At 47.3% G+C, this 19289-nt stretch overlaps 1 protein-coding gene across 5 annotated transcripts in view; it reads right to left on the bottom strand.

Moving 5' to 3' along the window:
- The window catches only part of LOC147691885 (uncharacterized), a 125343-nt gene extending 112309 nt beyond the window's left edge, over window positions 1–13034 (bottom strand). For all 5 annotated transcript variants that reach the window (XM_086938155.1, XM_086938157.1, XM_086938158.1 and 2 more), the window contains exon 1: window positions 12854–13034. The gene's annotated coding sequence lies outside the window, so the exon portion shown is untranslated. The remainder of the gene's footprint in view (window positions 1–12853) is intronic.
- Between the last annotated feature and the right edge of the window lie 6255 nt (window positions 13035–19289).

Genomic DNA, 19289 nt, shown 5'->3' on the forward strand with positions numbered 1-19289 from the left:
TCTTGTAATAGTGGTAAATCCGAGCCTTGTGACGTCGTCATCGACGTTGAAGACAACGGTTCCTTCGACTTCAGAAGCGGTGTAATTTTCGTCGGCGTGGTGGATTTCGCCGTCGACGTGGGAACCGTCGACGGAGCTATCTTCATCGTCGACGGGGCCGTCGACGAGACAATCTTCATCTTCGTCGACGACGCTTTCGTCGGCGCGTCCGTCGACGGGGTCTTTTTCGTCGAAGGGTCCGTCGACGGTATCTTCGTCGACGATGACGTCGACGTCGGCAATGTCTTAGACGACGAGGGTTTCTTCGACGATTGTTTCATTTTTGTCGAAGTCTGATCGTCGACGAGAGGTGTGACAATCTTCGTCGACGAGATGGGACGAATTTGGACATGAACATAAGTTGGAGAGGAGGCTGAGGACATCACCATAGACGTTTTAGGTGAGGAGAAAGTCATAGTAGAAGTCGTAGCAGAGGCAGCCTGACTGGAATTTGGCAGAGCTGTAGGCGCCTTAGTCACAGGTCTCTGAGGAGACACTAAAGACTCTGTTCTTTTCGAATCTGGAAGCTTCACAGACTTCTCAGAGGATTTCTTACTTTTAGAAGTAGAAGGCTCACCAGCATCTGAAGCGATCTGGGCCTGCTTCGCCACTTTAGCCTTAGGAGTAGGCACAGCACTCTCAGCCCTCCTCTTTTTTGACCCCTTAGTTGACCCTGAGGCAAAACTTCCTACCTCAGAAAGTGGCGCATTACACTCCTTAGCCTGATGGTCAGGGTACAAACAGTAGATGCAGCGAGTGTGTGGATCTTCCTTAAACAGCCTCGCTTTTCCGCAAGAGTCACAAGCCCTGAACAGGGACTTTGAAGTAGACATTGTAGAAAAAAGAAATTCCTTACAAGTAGAGAAAGAACTGAGCAGAGCTCAGAGGGACTCCCTATCACACGACGTGCGGTAAAAAATCTGAGAGCCTGGGTCTCTGGGGAGAGCATTCTGGTGGGAGCTGTGGCCTGATTGGCTGCAGTTTGGTCTATACATAATGACCTGGATAGTCACTAATGTGGAAGTTTTATATGCTGTAGCTGGGGCTACTTTACTTCCTGGTTAGGTATACTGTTATTTGTTATGTACAAATGGTATATTTTATTGCTTTTTTATATACCGTGGGCTCCCACTCCGACGACGGGGAATGATTCAGGCATGTGAATCTATGAAAGAAACCCCTAATACTGGAGAAGTAGGCGTTGCAGGTTGAGTGGTGCTGTACACGGTGGGGATTGAGTGGTGCTGTAGGCGTTGCGGGTTGAGTGGTGATATAGGCGTTGCGGGTTGAGTGGTGATGTAGGTGTTGCGGGTTGAGTGGTGATGTAGGTGTTGCGGGTTAAGTGGTGATGTAGGCGTTGTGGGTTAAGTGGTGATGTACGCGGTGGGGCTTAAGTGGTGCTGTAGGCGTTGCGGGTTGAGTGGTGCTATACGCAGTGGGGATTGAGTGGTGCTGTAGGCGTTGCGGGTTGAGTGGTTCTGTACGCGGTGGGGATGGAGTGGTGTTGTAGGCGTTGCGGGTTGAATGGTTATGTAGGCGTTGTGGGTTGAGGGGTGCTGTACGTGGTGGGGCTTAAGAGGTGCTGTAGGCGTTGCGGGTTGAGTGGTGCTGTACGCGGTGGGGATTGAGTGGTACTCTACGTGGTGGGGATTGAGTAGTGCTGTATGCGGTGGGGAATGAGTAGTTTTGTAGGCGGTGGGGAATGAGTGGTGATGTAGGCGTTGCGGGTTGAGTGGTGATGTACACGGTGGGGATTGAGTGGTGCTGTAGGAATTGCGGGTTGAGTGGTAATGTAGGCGTTGCGGGTTGAGTGGGGATGTAGGCGTTGCGGGTTGAGTGGTGATATACACGGTGGGGCTTGAGTGGTGCTGTTGGCTTTGCAGGTTGAGTGGTGATGTAGGCGTTGCGGGTTGAGTGGTATGTAGGCGTTGCGGGTTGAGTGGTGCTGTAGGCAATGCATGTTGAGTGGTGATGTAGGCAGTGGGGACTGAGTGGTGCTGTACGCAGTGGGGATTGAGAGGTGCTGTACGAGGTTGGGATTGAGTGGTGATGTAGGCGTTGGGGGTTGAGCGGTGCTGTACGCGGTAGGGATTGAATGGTGATGTAGGCGTTGGGGGTTGAGTGGTGCTGTAGGCGGTGGGGGTTGAGTGGTGCTGTAGGCGGTGGGGATTGAGTGGTGCTGTAGGCGTTGTGGGTTGAGTGGTGATGTAGGCATTGCGGGTTGAGTGGTGCTGTAGGCTTTGCGGGTTGAGTGGTGATGTAGGCGCTGCGGGTTGAGTGGTGCTGTAGGCATTGTGGGGTGAGTGGTGATGTAGGCATTGCGCGATGAGTGGTGCTGGTTGAGTGGTGCTGTACGTGGTGAGGATTGAGTGTTGCTGTAGGCGTTGCGGGTTGAGTGGTGCTGTACGAGGTGGGGATTGAGTGGTGCTGTAGGCGTTGCGGGTTGAGTGGTGATGTAGGCTTTGCGGGATGAGTGGTGCTGTAAGTGTTGCGGGTTGAGTGGTGATGTAGGCGTTGCGGGTTGAGTGGTGATGTAGGCGTTGTGGGTTGAGTGGTGTTGTAGGCTTTGCGGGATGAGTGGTGCTGTAAGTGTTGCAGGTTGGGTGGTGATGTAAGCGTTGCGGGTTGAGTGGTGATGTAGGCGTTGCGGGTTGAGTGGTGATGTAGGCGTTGCGGGTTGAGTGGTGATGTAGGCATTGCGGGTTGAGTGGTGCTGTAGGCATTGCGGGTTGAGTGGTGTTGTAGGCGGTGGGGATTGAGTGGTGCTGTAGGCATTGCGGGTTGAGTGGTGATGTAGGCGTTGCGGATTGAGAGGTGCTGTACGCGGTGGGGATTGAGTGGTGATGTAGGCGGCGGGGATTGAGTGGTGCTGTGGGCATTGCAGGTTGAGTGGTGCTGTAGGTGTTGCGGGTCGAGTGGTGCTGTACGCGGTGGGGATTGAGTGGTGATGTAGGCGTTGCGGGTTGAGTGGTGATGTAGGCGTTCCAGGTTGAGTGGTGCTGTAGGCGGTAGGGGTTGAGTGGTGCTGTACGCGGTGGGTATTGAGTGGTGATGTAGGCATTGCGGGTTGAGTGGTGATGTAGGCGTTGTGGGTTGAGTGGCGATGTAGGCGTTGCGGGTTGAGTGATGATGTAGGCGTTGCGGGTTGAGAGGTGATGTAGGCGGTATACAGTCAAAATATCGAGTTTTAATTATCGATTTGCATTAATATCGATAAAAAAATATATAGAATGGACAGAATATCGACTAGACAGAATATAGACTACAAATATCAAATAGGATAGCATTAATATCGAATTAAAAAATATAGAATGGACATAATATCAAATGGACAGAATATAGGCTACAAAAATATAGAATGGACAGAATATAGACTACGAAAATATAGATTGGACAGAATATAGACTACAAAAATATCGAATTTGAGGTAAGTAAGTTAATATCAATTTTTAAAGTGTTTTTTATGTTAGTACATGTTTGAAAAGTGTATATTTCTTTTATTTATATTAATTAATTATTTTTATGGTATTTAATTTTTGCGTAATATAATTCTGTAGCGGGTTGTGGGTTTATAGGGGAATAGGGTGGAAAGTAATTTAATTATAATTAATTAAATGTTTATTTTTTGGTATTCATTTTGAATTAATTGTTCATTATTAATTGGTAATTAATTAAAATATAATTGGTAATTATTTTTAATTGATTGATAATTATGTTAAGTTTAGTAATTTATTTTCTGTAGCGGGTTGTGGGTTTATAGGGGAATAGGATGGGAAGTTATTTAATTATAAATAATTAAATATGGTAATTTATTTGTATTTATTGTGAAATAATAGTTAATTAATTATTACTTAATTGCTAATTAAATAAAATATAATGGGTAATTAATGTATTAATTGAAAATTGTTAATTTTAAGAATGTAGTGGGTTGTGGGTTTATAGGGGAATAGGGTGGGGAGTAATTTAATTGTAAGTAATTCTAATTTTAAATTATTCATTTTATTTTATCAAATTTGTAATTATTTTCTAATTTTTAATTAATTTATTGTTAATTGGTAAATAATTTGTATTAGTAGGTAATTATTTGTATTAATTAATTTTTATTTGCATTTTTAATTGATTAATTCATATATTATATAAGTGTTAAGTATTTGAATTAATTTGTAATTGGTATTATTTATTAAAGTTTTATTTATATATGAAGTATTTACTTTCCCTACTGTTGCACTAACTGGAGTGGGAATAGTACATTTTTACCCTCCTGCTATCTAATGCTTTCCCTACTGTTGCCCTCGCTGGAGTGGGAATAGTAATTTTTACCCCTACGCTATCCAACGCTTTCCCTACTGTTGCACTCTCTGCAGTGGGAATAGTAATTTTTACCCCTAGGCTATCCAAAGCTTTCCCTACTGTTGCACTCTGTGGAGTGGGAATAGGAATTTTTACCCCTACGCTATCCAACGCTTTCCCTACTGTTGCATTCTCTGGAGTTGGAATAGTAATTTTTACCCCTACGCTATCCAACGCTTTTGCTACTGTTGCACTGTCTGGAGTGGGAACAGTAATCTTTACACGTATGCTATCCAACGCTTTCCCTACTGTTGCACTCTCTGGAGTGGGAATAGTAATTTTTACCCCTACGCTATCCAATGCTTTCCCTACTGTTGCACTCACTGGAGTGGGAATAGTAATTTTTACCCCTACGCTATCCAACGCTTTCCCTACTGTTGCACTCTCTGGAGTGGGAATAGTAATTTTTATCCCTACGCTATCCAATGCTTTCCCTACTGTTGCACTCTCTGGAGTGGGAATAGTCATTTTTACCCCTACGCTACCTAACGCTTTCCCTACTGTTGCACTCTCTGGAGTTGGGATAGTAATTTTTATCCCTACGCTATCCAACGCTTTCCCTACTGTTGCACTCTCTGGAGTGGAAATAGTAATTTTAACCCCTACGCTAACGCTTTCTCTACTGTTGCACTCTGTGGAGTGGGAATAGTAATTTTTACCCCTTCGCTATCCGACGCTTTCCCTACTGTTGCACTCTCTGGAGTGGGAATAGTAATTTTTACCCCTACGCTATCCAATGCTTTCCCTACTGTTGCACTCACTGGAGTGGGAATAGTAATTTTTACCCCTACGCTATCCAACGCTTTCCCTACTGTTGCACTCTCTGGAGTGGGAATAGTAATTTTTATCCCTACGCTATCCAATGCTTTCCCTACTGTTGCACTCTCTGGAGTGGGAATAGTCATTTTTACCCCTACGCTACCTAACGCTTTCCCTACTGTTGCACTCTCTGGAGTTGGAATAGTAATTTTTATCCCTACGCTATCCAACGCTTTCCCTACTGTTGCACTCTCTGGAGTGGAAATAGTAATTTTAACCCCTACGCTAACGCTTTCTCTACTGTTGCACTCTGTGGAGTGGGAATAGTAATTTTTACCCCTTCGCTATCCGACGCTTTCCCTACTGTTGCACTCTTTGGAATGGGAATAGTAATTTTGACCTCTACGCTATCCAACGCTTTCCCTACTGTTGCACTCTCTGGAGTGGGAATAGTAATTTTTACCCCTACGCTATCCAGCGCTTTCCCTACTGTTGCACTGTCTGGAGTGGGAATAGTACTTTTTAGTATACAGATCAACAAGAGAGAGAGGACTAGATAAGCTAGCCTGTATCCCCAGTTTATATATGTAAATCAATAAAGGCTAGCTAGTTTAAGGGGAGTATTAAGGAGACTCTGGTACGTCAGCAGTGACAATATGTGGGAAAAACACTGTTTTCCTTTGAAAGCCCTCACCCACCGACCTAGTCGGTGGCATGCTTCATCATCGGGCCCACCACAGTGGCACCGAATGTGCCCCGGGTGTGCTTCAACGCCAGGTGACTGCGGAGCTGGTATGTTGCTGAGTGTGCAGTGAAGGGGTGTGAAGGTGAGTAATTAAAATGCTATACAGGAGGTCCCAGCACCCGAGGGTATTAGCAATATTTAATGAACTGGGCCTCTGTTAGCAGGTTAAAAGGCAATAGGACGTTTTAAGGGAGAGTTACAATGACCTCCAGCGTCCAGTGTGGTCTACATGTTTCAGCCAGTGCCTTTGTTATAAGCTGGCTTTCCTCAGGACCAAAAAAGGGTGAAAAGTGCAAATAATAAAAAACTATATTAAGTGAGTGTTGTTGTTTTCTCTATGTGTCGCGCACGCTAAGGCGCTATAACTGTTAGAGGGGGATTCCCTCAAGCTTTTTCTGTTATTTCAGTGTAAAAAGCCTCATGGGTCGCCTGGCAGAGAAAGAGACCGAGTAGTTCGGTCTGGTTCCTCCTAGGACCTATTCATCCATCCGCGGCGCCCGAAATGCACGGCGTGCATTTCGGGCGCCGCGGATGGATGAATAGGTCCTAGGAGGAACCAGACCGAACTACTCGGTCTCTTTCTCTGCCAGGCGACCCATGAGGCTTTTTACACTGAAATAACAGAAAAAGCTTGAGGGAATCCCCCTCTAACAGTTATAGCGCCTTAGCGTGCGCGACACATAGAGAAAACAACAACACTCACTTAATATAGTTTTTTATTATTTGCACTTTTCACCCTTTTTTGGTCCTGAGGAAAGCCAGCTTATAACAAAGGCACTGGCTGAAACATGTAGACCACACTGGACGCTGGAGGTCATTGTAACTCTCCCTTAAAACGTCCTATTGCCTTTTAACCTGCTAACAGAGGCCCAGTTCATTAAATATTGCTAATACCCTCGGGTGCTGGGACCTCCTGTATAGCATTTTAATTACTCACCTTCACACCCCTTCACTGCACACTCAGCAACATACCAGCTCCGCAGTCACCTGGCGTTGAAGCACACCCGGGGCACATTCGGTGCCACTGTGGTGGGCCCGATGATGAAGCATGCCACCGACTAGGTCGGTGGGTGAGGGCTTTCAAAGGAAAACAGTGTTTTTCCCACATATTGTCACTGCTGACGTACCAGAGTCTCCTTAATACTCCCCTTAAACTAGCTAGCCTTTATTGATTTACAATAGTACTTTTTACCCATACGCTATAATAATCAGGGTGGTGGCAGCACCTTGAGAGTTTGTTTGGGAAAGGCGAGCAGACTGCGAGAATCTCTCTTCTGCTTGCTTACTCCGCACTGCACTGTGCTCACTGATAATTTTTAATACTTCATTTTACATCCAATTGATTTGATAATTGTGTTGTGTGTTGTATTTTAAACTGTACCTTTTATACTCCCTGCGCGCTGCCTCCCGGTCTCCCTGTGCCCTGTTCCACCGCGGTTTACCAGTGCCGATTGCTGTGGAGGGCCAGGTCGGGCGCCATCTTTGGTGAGTCCCGGTCCCCGGCTGGTCTGGAGTTAGCGGTCCGGCTCGGGGAGGGGCTTGGGCCTCAAATAGCGATGCCTCATCGGACGCGCAGCGGGCGCGCCGAAGGAGCGCAAAAGGAGGGCCCGTCTGTGCCCGTCCGTGCCCCGGACGGGCCCAGAGCCAGCCACTCTGCCAGACTACCTCCGGGTCCGGCCAGTTTAGAGAAGATCAGGTATTCTCGTGATGACCTCCTGAGACTTGCCCTTCCCGTCAGAAGAAGGTCTTGCTTGCGCGCGGGTCTGGATTGCGCCATGGTGAAGTGCCCCAGTTGCGGTTTTCTTCCCCAGCCATCCTTACCCCCACGTTTAATCAGTGACACCGGCTGTACAACCATTAGGGCTGGGCTGATTAATGCTAGATCCGTGGTGAGACATGCCGCCGATATTTTTGAACTACTGGTGGATGGCCAGTTGGAGGCGCTGTTCATCAGGGAGACGTGGATGACCAGCACGTCCGCCCCGAGTGTGGAACTTGCCGTCCCCAGAGGTTTCAAGATTGCCAGGGTAGATAGGCCTTTGGGCAGAGGGGGCGGACTAGCCGTTATTTTTAAGGAGGGGTGGCGCTTCGCCTCTGAGCAGCCCGCCGCGGATGCTGGGGCGAGGTTCTCCACTTTTCCCTTATAATTTCCCCGCATTTCACCTTAGGAGGGTCTTTAATTTACAGGACCCCGGGCCAGGCTAGTCATTTTACTGACTCTCCAGAGGAATATATAGTGCCGCGGGCCTTAAGTTTTTCAAAATTTCTTTTGGTCGGCGACCTAAATATTCATGCTGATGCTCTTGACTCATCTGAAGCCCGTAGGCTTGGCGAAGTTCTCAACCTTGCACAGCTCAAGCAATGGGTGGCTTCTCCGACGCATGTGGGAGGTCACCTTCTTGACTTGGTCTGCTCAAACTTCCCCATTAAGACTGTGAGCGTAGAAAAAGTAACGTGGTCTGATCATGACCTGGTCAGGTTCGCGTGGGAGATGTTGGAAACTGGTCGAGCACCCCCCACGAGCCACACCCAAAAGGTCAACCTGCCCGCGTTCATAAAGGCGCTATCTGGAGCCTGCCCGTAACCCACTGTGGTATTGGATGAAGCGGTCAGCGGGTTTAATGAGTGGGTGCTGCAGGCGGCTACTGTATCCACTAAATACACTACCGTGTCTAGACTCCGACGCTTTCCCTCCCAACCCTGGTTCTCCCCTGAGCTGAGGGAGCTGAAACTAGGCTGCAAAAAACTGGAACGAGCGTGGAGATGTGGGTATAGCTCTGAGGCCAAGTCCGTCCTGCGCACAGCCCAAATAGATTATTATGCCGCCATTAAGGTAGCTAAAGGGAATTATTATGCAGGGCGTATCGCCAAAGCAGAAAATAATAGCAGAGAGATTTTCTCTATTGTTAAAAGTTTTGTGTCCCCTGTTGCTGATGCTGCTATTCTCCCTTCCTCTGCGCAATGGTGCGAGGATTTGTCCACCTTTTTCATCAGCAAAATAACCAGGATTCAACAAGACCTACTCTCGGCGCTGCCCATGGACTGTTCAGCGGCTGACTCCTGTTCCACACAATGCCCGTGCACTGGGCAACAGCTTATGAACTTTGCGCAAGTTGCTGAGCGTGATGTACTGCCTCTCCTTCAGTCTCTGAAATCCGGCTCTCCCGCTGACCCGTGCCCAGCCCGGGTGCTCTCGGAGGTGGCTGAAATTGTCTATAGTGAGACCACCCAGATAGTGAATCTTTCCCTGGCGTCAGGTGTGGTTCCTCTCAGTTGGAAACGAGCCAAACTTCTGCCGCTTCTGAAAAAACCGGGACTGGACGCTACAGTCCCTGGGAACTATCGTCCCATATCCCTTTTGCCAGCACTCGCTAAAATCTGTGACAAAAGTGGTCCTTCAGCAACTGGAGAGTTTTGTTGAAACCTCCAATGCTCTTCATCCGGCCCAATCTGGTTTCAGGGCGACCTATAGCACTGAGACTGCGCTGGTGGAGATGACGGAGTCTATCCGGGAATGTCTGGACGGAGGCGGCAGAGAGTTCCTGATTTTATTGGACCTCTCTGCTGCGTTCGATACCGTTCCATACAAGCTCCTCCTCGCCAGGCTGTCTGCTATTGGTATTGGTGGGGGTGTTCTGGCCTGGTTGTCCTCATTTCTATCGGATAGGACACAGCAGGTCTGGATGCCGCCCCACACCTCGGAGCCTAAACCACTCCTCACGGGGGTCCCTCAGGGCTCTACTCTTAGTCCCCTACTGTTCAACATTTACATCACCCCCTTGGTTTATTTAGCGGAACAGTATGGGGCTAAGATTATAGGGTATGTAGATGATACTCAGCTGCTGTTCACTTGGCCAGACGACAATCTGGATACTACAGCAGTTCATCTGTGTCTGTCCTCAGTTTTCCGCTGGTTAACCTTGGCCCAGCTGAAATGCAATGAGGACAAATCCGAGGTGCTCTTTTATGGTTCCTTCCCCCACCCCTGTTCAGGAATACGCTGTGGCCCCCAAACATTCCTAGCCCCAAAGAGATGGGGGGCCCGCGAAAAACCTTGGCATCTGGTTTGGGGAGGACCTAAGATTCGAGGACCATATAAAGAAGCTCTCGGGAACCTGCTTTGCCACGTTGAGAATGCTTCGCAAATTCTTCCCATTGCTCCCTAGGGATGCCAAGGAGACTGTTGCTCGGGCTCTCATACTGGCAAGGCTGGACTACGCGAATGCCCTGTTTAGTGGCATTCCGGCATACCTGGTTAAACGCCTGAAAATTATTCAGAATGCTGCTGTCCGTCTCTTATTTAGCGTGCCAAGATGGAAGAGTGTGCGCTCTGATTTGCGTACTCTTCATTGGCTCCCTGTATCTCAGCGCATCCTGTTTAAATCCTTGGTGCTCACGTTTAGAGCAATCCACGATCAAGGCCCTGTATATTTGAGAAAGATTTGCCTTCTATGCCCCCGCCCGAACCCTCATATCATCTACTCGGTTTCAAATGTCTTTTCCCCGCTTTAAGCGAGCCAGACTAGGCGGTCAGTCGATTGCTGTGATCGCGGCTCGGGCCTGGAACGCTCTCCCTCTTCATCTGCGTTCCATGCAATCTGTTGCTCAATTCAAGAAAAACCTGAAAACCCATTTGTTCAGGAGTGTAACCTAAGTTGTTTTCTTGCTTCTCTTTTCTCTGCCTCTTCCCATTCGCGCCAGGATACTCCCAAGTAACGGAGCGCGTTACAAAACGGTTTATACATACATACATACATACATACATACGCTATCCAACGCTTTCCCTACTGTTGCACTCTCTGGAGTGGAGAATAGTAATTTTTACCCCTACGCTATCCAACGCTTTCCCTACTGTTGCACTCTTTGGAGTGGGAATAGTAATTTTTACCTCTACACTATCCAACGCTTTCCCTACTGTTGCACTCTGTGGAGTGGGAACAGTAATTTTTACCAATACGCTATCCAACGCTTTCTCTACTGTTGCACTCTCTGGAGTGGGAATAGTAATTTTTACCTCTACGCTATCCAACGCTTTCCCTACTGTTGCACTCTCTGGAGTGGGAATAGTAATTTTTACCTCTAAGCTATCCAACGCTTTCGCTACTGTTGAACTCTCTGGAGTGGGAATAGTAATTTTTACCCCTACGCTATCCAACGCTTTCCCTACTGTTGCACTCTCTGGAGTGGAAATTAGTAATTTTTACCCCTACGCTATCCAACGCTTTCCCTACTGTTGCACTCTCGAGTGGGAATAGTAATTTTTACCCCTACGCTATCCAACGCTTTCCCTACTGTTGCACTCTCTGGAGTGGGAATAGTAATTTTTACCAATACGCTATCCAACGCTTTCCCTACTGTTGCACTCTATGGAGTAGGAATAGTAATTTTTACCCCTACGCTAGCCAACGCTTTCCCTACTGTTGCACTCTCTGGAGTGGGAATAGTAATTTTTACCCTGACACTATCCAACGCTTTCCCTACTGTTGCACTCTGTGGAGTGGGAATAGTAATTTTTACCTCTACGCTATCCAACGCTTTCCCTACTGTTGCACTCTCTGGAGTGGGAATAGTAATTTTTACCCCTACGCTATCCAACGCTTTTCCTACTGTTGCACTCTGTGGAGTGGGAACAGTAATTTTTACCAATACGCTATCCAACGCTTTCCCTACTGTTGCACTCTATGGAGTGGGAATAGTAATTTTTACACCTACCCTATCCACCGCTTTCCCTACTGTTGCACTCTCTGGAGTGGGAATAGTAATTTTTACCTCTACGCTATCCAACGCTTTCCCTACTGTTGCACTCTGTGGAGTGGGAACAGTAATTTTTACCAATACGCTATCCAACGCTTTCCCTACTGTTGCACTGTCTGGAGTGGTAATAGTAAATGTTACTCTTTCCACTATCCTACGGTAAAAATATAGATTTGTTTTATTAATATTAAGTTTATATATTGCTTTTGGATAGCATGCACGAGGGCCAGAATCGTGCTACAGGGGCCCCCACATGTAAAGTTGGCCTTGGGGTTCTGGAGCTGCTTCGTCTGTGTTCTTTTCACCAAGGAATTGGTTTGCCAAGGCCCCTGTCCCTGCTGGCAGATGGAGAAGGCAGTGAGGGAGTTATCCAACTCCACGCCGGGTGGGCAGCATTGTCTCCAGCCCCCGCTGAAAATACACCAGCCCGGGACGGTATGCGGTTTGGGAGACCCGAGGAGGAATTCGCAAGTCAGAGGTCAGATGGAACATTCCTCTGCAGCGCTTCACACCATCCTGAGTACACGAACATTTACTTCGGCATTTTCCCCTGCACTTCTTACCTGGCTCCGGACATGGGATGCTGGGATTTGCAGTTCCTTGAGGCTTCGAGGAGTGCCACAGGTGTGCTGTACCATTGCGGGGGGCGGGGCGGATATTCATCCAATCCGTGCGAAGCAGGACACTGAAAGTGAGGCCAAAGCCACTTTGACTGTTGCTGATAACATCGAGGGCGCTGATGAAGGCTAGATGCCGAAATGCATTCGCTCGTTAAGATGTGTCTTAAATAAATTTCATCCATGGTGTCTCCCACTGCTGGCCTCTGCCTTTTCTTCGAGAAGGTTGCTTTTGGATATCATGCACGAGGGCCAGAATCGTGCTACAGAGGCCCCCGCATGTAAAGTTGGCCTTGGCGTTCTGGAGCTGCTTCGGCTGTGTTCTTTTCACCAAGGTATTGGTTTGCCAAGGCCCCTGTCCCTGCTCGCAGATTGAGAAGGCGGTGAGGGAGTTATCCAACTCCACGCCGGGCGGGCAGCATTGTCTCCAGCCCCCGCTGAAACTACACCAGCCCGGGACGGTATGCGGTTTGGGAGACCCGAGGAGGAATTCGCAAGTCAGAGGTCAGATGGAACATTCCTCTGCAGCGCTTCACACCATCCCGAGTATACGAACTTTTACTTCGGCATTTTCCCCTGCACTTCTTACCTGGCTCCGGACATGGGATGCTGGGATTTGCAGTTCCTCGAGGCTTCGAGGAGTGCCACAGGTGTGCTGTACCATTACGGGGGTGGACATTCATCCAATCCGTGCGAAGCAGGACACTGAAAGTGAGGCCAAAGCCACTTTGACTGTTGCTGATAACATCGAGGGCGCTGATGAAGGCTAGATGCCGAAATGCATTCGCTCATTAAGATGTGTCTTTAATAAATTTCATCCATGGTGTCTCCCACTGCTAGCCTCTGCCTTTTCTTCGAGAAGGTTGCTTTTGGATAGATAGATATATATATATGTATTAACAAATCAATTTGTATGGTTTTTTTTTTACTTACATTAATTATTTATTAATTTTAAGGTTATTTGAGTATTTAAAGTATGTGTAAGTTCATTATATTTATTTAATTTTTAATTAATTTAAAGCATTTAAAAAAATTCGATATTTTGACTAACTATTTCTTACATCGTTACTTTTGATTCGATATTTTTGTACTTACCTGTTTGGAGATAGGAGGTCTATATTTTGGCATTCTATATTTTTACCTCTAAATTTTGGCATTCTATATTAATGCAGTGATCCGATGTAGGCATTGCGGGTTGAGTGGTGCTGTAGGCGTTGCGGGTTGAGTGGGGATGTAGGCGCTGCGGTTCGAGTGGTGATGTAGGCATTGTGGGTTGAGTGGTGATGTAGTCGTTGCGGGTTGAGTGGTGCTGCACGTGTCAGGTATTGAGTGTTGCTGTAGGCTTTGCGGGTTGAGTGTTGCTGTAGGCTTTGCGGGTTGAGTGGTGCTGTACGCGGTGGGGATTGAGTGGTGCTGTAGGCGTTGCAGATTGAGTGATGATGTAGGCGTTGCGGGTTGAGTGGTGCTGTAGGCTTTGCAGGATGAGTGTTGCTGTAAGCGTTGCGGGTTGAGTGGTGATGTAGGCGTTGCGGGTTGAGTGGTGATGTAGGCGTTGCGCGTTGAGTGGTGCTGTAGGCGTTGCGCGTTGAGTGGTGCTGTAGGCGTTGCGCGTTGAGTGGTGCTGTAGGCGGTGGGGGTAGAGTGGTGCTGTATGCGGTGGGGATTGAGTGGTGCTGTAGGCATTGCGGGTTTAGTGGTGATATAGGTGTTGTGGGTTCAGAGGTGCTGTACGCAGTGGGGATTGAGTGGTGCTGTAGGCGTTGCAGGTTGAGTGGTGCTGTAACTGGTGGGGATCGAGTGGTGCTGTAGGCGTTGTGGGTTGAGTGGTGCTGTAGGCGTTGTGGGTTGAGTGGTGCTGTAGGCGTTGTGGGTTGAGTGGTGATGTAAGCGTTGCAGGTTGAGTGGTGCTGTACACGGTGGGGATTGAGTGGTGCTGTAGGCGTTGCGGGTTGAGTGGTGATATAGGCGTTGCGGGTTGAGTGGTGATGTAGGTGTTGCGGGTTGAGTGGTGATGTACACGGTGGGGCTTGAGTGGTGCTGTTGGCTTTGCAGGTTGAGTGGTGATGTAGGCGTTGCGGGTTGAGTGGTATGTAGGAGTTGCGGGTTGAGTGGTGCTGTAGGCAATGCATGTTGAGTGGTGATGTAGGCGGTGGGGATTGAGTGGTGCTGTACGCAGTGGGGATTGAGTGGTGCTGTACGCGGTGGGGATTGACTGGTGCTGTACGAGGTTGGGATTGAGTGGTGCTGTAGGCATTGCGGGTTGAGTGGTGATGTAGGCGTTGCGGGTTGAGTGGTGATGTAGGCGTTGCGGGTTGGAGTGGTGCTGTACGCGGTGGGAATGGAGTGGTGTTGTAGGCGTTGCGGGTTGAATGGTTATGTAGGCGTTGCGGGTTGAGGGGTGCTGTACGCGGTGGGGATTGAGTGGTGATGTAGGCGTTGCGGGTTGAGAGGTGATGTAGGTGTTGCGGGTTGAGTGGCGATGTAGGTGTTGCGGGTTGAGTGCTGATGTAGGCGTTGTGGGTTGAGTGGTGCTGTACAAGGTGGGGATTGAGTGGTACTGTACGTGGTGGGATGTGAGGGGACCACGATCCCTACCTTGCCGATGCCAAGCCTCCCCTCCCGGTCCCGGCAGCAGTCTCCCGTTTCACGGGAGTCCATAACAACCAGGACTCCACCCCTTTCTTTTTCCCTACAGGACCCAGTCCCGACGCGGGACCAACCGGAAGTGCTTCCCCGTGACCCCGGAAGTCCCGCCCCCTGTCCAGCGGCGGATCACAGAAAAGCCGGAAGAGCGGACAACAGGGCGTTCAAGCAGGAAGACTCGTGGCAGGAGACGGCGTGCGACGAACCCCGGGAGAAGAGAGACGAACCCGAAACAGGAGACGAGGTCTGGTCGGAGGACTGGTGGAGTCCAGAGGAGGAAGCTGGAGAGCGGCCACAACTCAAGGACGGAGTTGCGGCGGGCCAAGTGAGTACCAGTTCCGCGTGTGTGTAAATAGTAGCCTGTATATACGACCCCTGTAAAGTAGCGTCTACCCTCACCTTCCACCTTGCACTGTGAATAGAGTATATAAGTTGTGTGTGTGCGTGTCACTATCACGGTTGTAGATAATAATCCCACACATCTCGGCACATTATCACCCTCTTTCTTATCCGGGCTATCTCTTCCCCTCTCGTACCTTCCCATCCTCACGCTCGCTCGTGTCCCCACACACCTGGTGAAGGAAACAGTTTAACCTTGGGTCTGACCGGAAGAACTAACGGCCACTATTCTCTCTCTCCTTTCCAGACCTCCGAGTATCCACTGTCCTGGAGCTGAACCGACTGCTGCTTCACGGACCCGCCAAGACCAGCTCACGTCCCTGAACTTTCCCCACAGGAAGACTCACCGCCTCGGAGCCGGAACCCGCAATCATCCAGAACTCTCTTTTCCCTTGTACCCTACCCTTGGAACACTGTACTTTAATAAACACCGGCTACGAGATAGCCCACTACATACGGCCTCCACGCTTGCTATTCCGGTCCGCTACCAACCCACGCTTACATGGGGATTGAGTAGTGCTGTATGCAGTGGGGATTGAGTGGTGCTGTAGGCGTTGCGGGTTGAGTGGTGATGTAGGCGTTGCGGGTTGAGTGGTGATGTACACGGTGGGGATTGAGTGGTGCTGTAGGAATTGCGGGTTGAGTGGTAATGTAGGCGTTGCGGGTTGAGTGGTGATGTAGGCGTTGCGGGTTGAGTGGTGATGTACACGGTGGGGCTTGAGTGGTGCTGTTGGCTTTGCAGGTTGAGTGGTGATGTAGGTGTTGCGGGTTGAGTGGTATGTAGGCGTTGCGGGTTGAGTGGTGCTGTAGGCAATGCATGTTGAGTGGTGATGTAGGCAGTGGGGATTGAGTGGTGCTGTACGCATTGGGGATTGAGTGGTGCTGTACGCGGTGGGGATTGACTGGTGTTGTACGTGGTTGGGATTGAGTGGTGATGTAGGCGTTGGGGGTTGAGCGGTGCTGTAGGCGTTGGGGGTTGAGCGTTGCTGTACGCAGTGGGGTTTGAAAGGTGATGTAGGCGTTGGGGGTTGAGTGGTGCTGTAGGCGGTGGGGATTGAGTGGTGCTGTAGGCGTTGTGGGTTGAGTGGTGATGTAGGCATTGCGGGTTGAGTGGTGATGTAGGCATTGCGGGTTGAGTGGTGATGTAGGCGCTGCGGGTTGAGTGGTGCTGTAGGCATTGTGGGGTGAGTGGTGATGTAGGCATTGCGGGTTGAGTGGTGCTGGTTGAGTGGTGCTGTACGTGGTGGGGATTGAGTGTTGCTGTAGGCGTTGCGGGTTGAGTGGTGCTGTAAGTGGTGGGGATTGAGTGGTGCTGTAGGCGTTGCGGGTTGAGTGGTGATGTAGGCGTTGCGGGTTGAGTGGTGCTGTAGGCTCTGCGGGATGAGTCGTGCTGCAAGTGTTGCGGGTTGAGTAGTGATGTAGGCGTTGCGGGTTGAGTGGTGATGTAGGCGTTGCGGGTTGAGTGGTGCTGTAGGCTTTGCGGGATGAGTTGTGCTGTAAGTGTTGCAGGTTGGGTGGTGATGTAAGCGTTGCAGGTTGAGTGGTGCTGTAGGTGTTGCGGGTCGAGTGGTGCTGCACGCGGTGGGGATTGAGTGGTGATGTAGGCGGTAGGGGTTGAGTGGTGCTGTACGCGGTGGGTATTGAGTGGTGATGTAGGCGTTGCGTTGTGGGTTGAGTGGCGATGAAGGCGTTGCGGGTTGAGTGGTGATGTAGGCGTTGCGGGTTGAGAGGTGATGTAGGCGGTATACAGTCAAAATATCGAGTTATTGATTTGCATTAATATCGATAAAAAAAATATAGAATGGACAGACTATCGACTGGACAGAATATGGACTACAAATATCGAATAGGACAGCATTAATATCGAATTAAAAAATATAGAATGGACATAATATCAAATGGACAGAATATTGGCAACAAAAATATAGAATGGACAGAATATAGACTACAAAAATATAGAACGGACAGAATATAGACTACAAAAATATAGATTGGACAGAATATAGACTACAAAAATATCGAATTTGAGGTAAGTAAGTTAATATCAATTTTTAAAGTGTTTTTTATGTTAGTACATGTTTGAAAAGTGTATATTTATTTTATTTATATTAATTAATTATTTTTATGGTATTTAATTTTTGCGTGATATAATTCTGTAGCGGGTTGTGGGTTTATAGGGGAATAGGGTGGGAAGTAATTTAATTATAATTAATTAAATGTTTATTTATTGGTATTCATTTTGAATTAATTGTTCATTATTAATTGGTAATAAAATATAATTGGTAATTATTTTTAATTAATTGATAATTATGTTAAGTTTAGTAATTTATTTTCTGTAGCGGGTTGTGGGTTTATAGGGGAATAGTATGGGAAGTTATTTAATTATAAATAATTAAATATGGTAATTTATTTATTTGTATTTATTGTGAAATAGTTAATAAATTATTACTTAATTGCTAATTAAATAAAATATAATGGGTAATTATTTATTAATTGAAAATTATGTTAATTTTAAGAATGTAGTTTATGTAGTGGGTTGTGGGTTTATAGGGGAATAGGGTGGGGAGTAATTTAATTGTAAGTAATTCAAATTTTAAATTATTTTTTTATTTTATCAAATTTGTAATTATTTTCTAATTTTTAATTAATCTATTGTTAATTGGTAAATAATTTGTATTAGTAGGTAATTATTTGTATTAATTCATTTGTATTTGCATTTTTAATTGATTAATTAATATATTATATAAGTGTTAAGTATTTGAATTAATTTGTAATTGGTATTATTATTTATTAAAGTTTTATTTATATATGAAGTATTTACTTTCCCTACTGTTGCACTAACTGGAGTGGGAATAGTACATTTTTACCCTCCTGCTATCTAATGCTTTCTCTACTGTTGCACTCACTGGAGTGGGAATAGTAATTTTTACCCCTACGCTATAAACGTAATATTTCAGGGTATTCCATCAATGCTGAAAAAACTGAAATAACGGAATGGAATCAGCTGACTAGCTCGATGGGGAAAAGGAATAAAATGAGGTATTTGGGAATCCACCTGGTCAACAAAATTGAAGAAATCCCCAAAACTAATCTAGAAAGGGTTATGAAAGACACAATCGCTCTATTACAACGCTGGTCCTCTCTACCTTTAAATATCTATGGGAGAGTGAACCTCTTGAAAATGATAGTTCTCCCTAAAATTACTTTTTTATTTAACGCTATTCCATTATCTTTTCCAGTACCTTTAATTAAAAAACTCCAAGGAAAACTGGGTTCATTTATTTGGAATGCAAAAGGCCCCCGAATAGTGTGGAAAAAAATTAAGAAGAGGTCTCAAGACAGGAGGGCTAGCCTTCCCGGACCTACTGTTGTATTGCCACGATTTTCATTTTAAGCATTTTAGAACCATGGCGGGTCGTTTGGACCAATCATCAATGGGTTTGCTATTTTCTGCTTTGTTAAAAGATGTCCCTCAGGGATTAAGTTTCTTCCTTTATAAGTTTGGGGACCCAAAATTCTTTAAAAAAGTTAGGCTGAAGATCTTGAGGTCAGCTTTGAAAAACTGGGTATTTGTAAGGAATAAATTAAACATTTCTTATTATGCGCCGCAGGCACCCATATGGGACTCACCAGGCCTTCCAGCCTGTCTAAATGATCAACTATCATTACCATTGAAACAGGCAGGGCTGGAGAGGTGGGGAGACCTGCAGGGAGATGGCCAACTTTTAAGTTGGGATATATTGTCGAATTTAACTAGGGGATCCCTGACGCGGTTCAAATATTATCAACTATCAGGTTGGTGGGCAACGAGACCTGTGACTCCCGGAGACAATAACCTCCCTAACCCTAAATTTGATGCGGTAGATAGAAGGGGTAAGTGGAAGAATCAAATATCTTTTTGGTATTCGGCAATGTTAGAGGGTGAGGAAGTCACAGAGGCTGAAATTAGGAAATTGTGGACTAACGCTTTTACCCCGGCCAGC

This window comes from Lissotriton vulgaris, chromosome 9, assembly GCF_964263255.1.
Source record: "Lissotriton vulgaris chromosome 9, aLisVul1.2, whole genome shotgun sequence".
In the NCBI taxonomy this organism is placed as follows: domain Eukaryota; kingdom Metazoa; phylum Chordata; class Amphibia; order Caudata; family Salamandridae; genus Lissotriton; species Lissotriton vulgaris.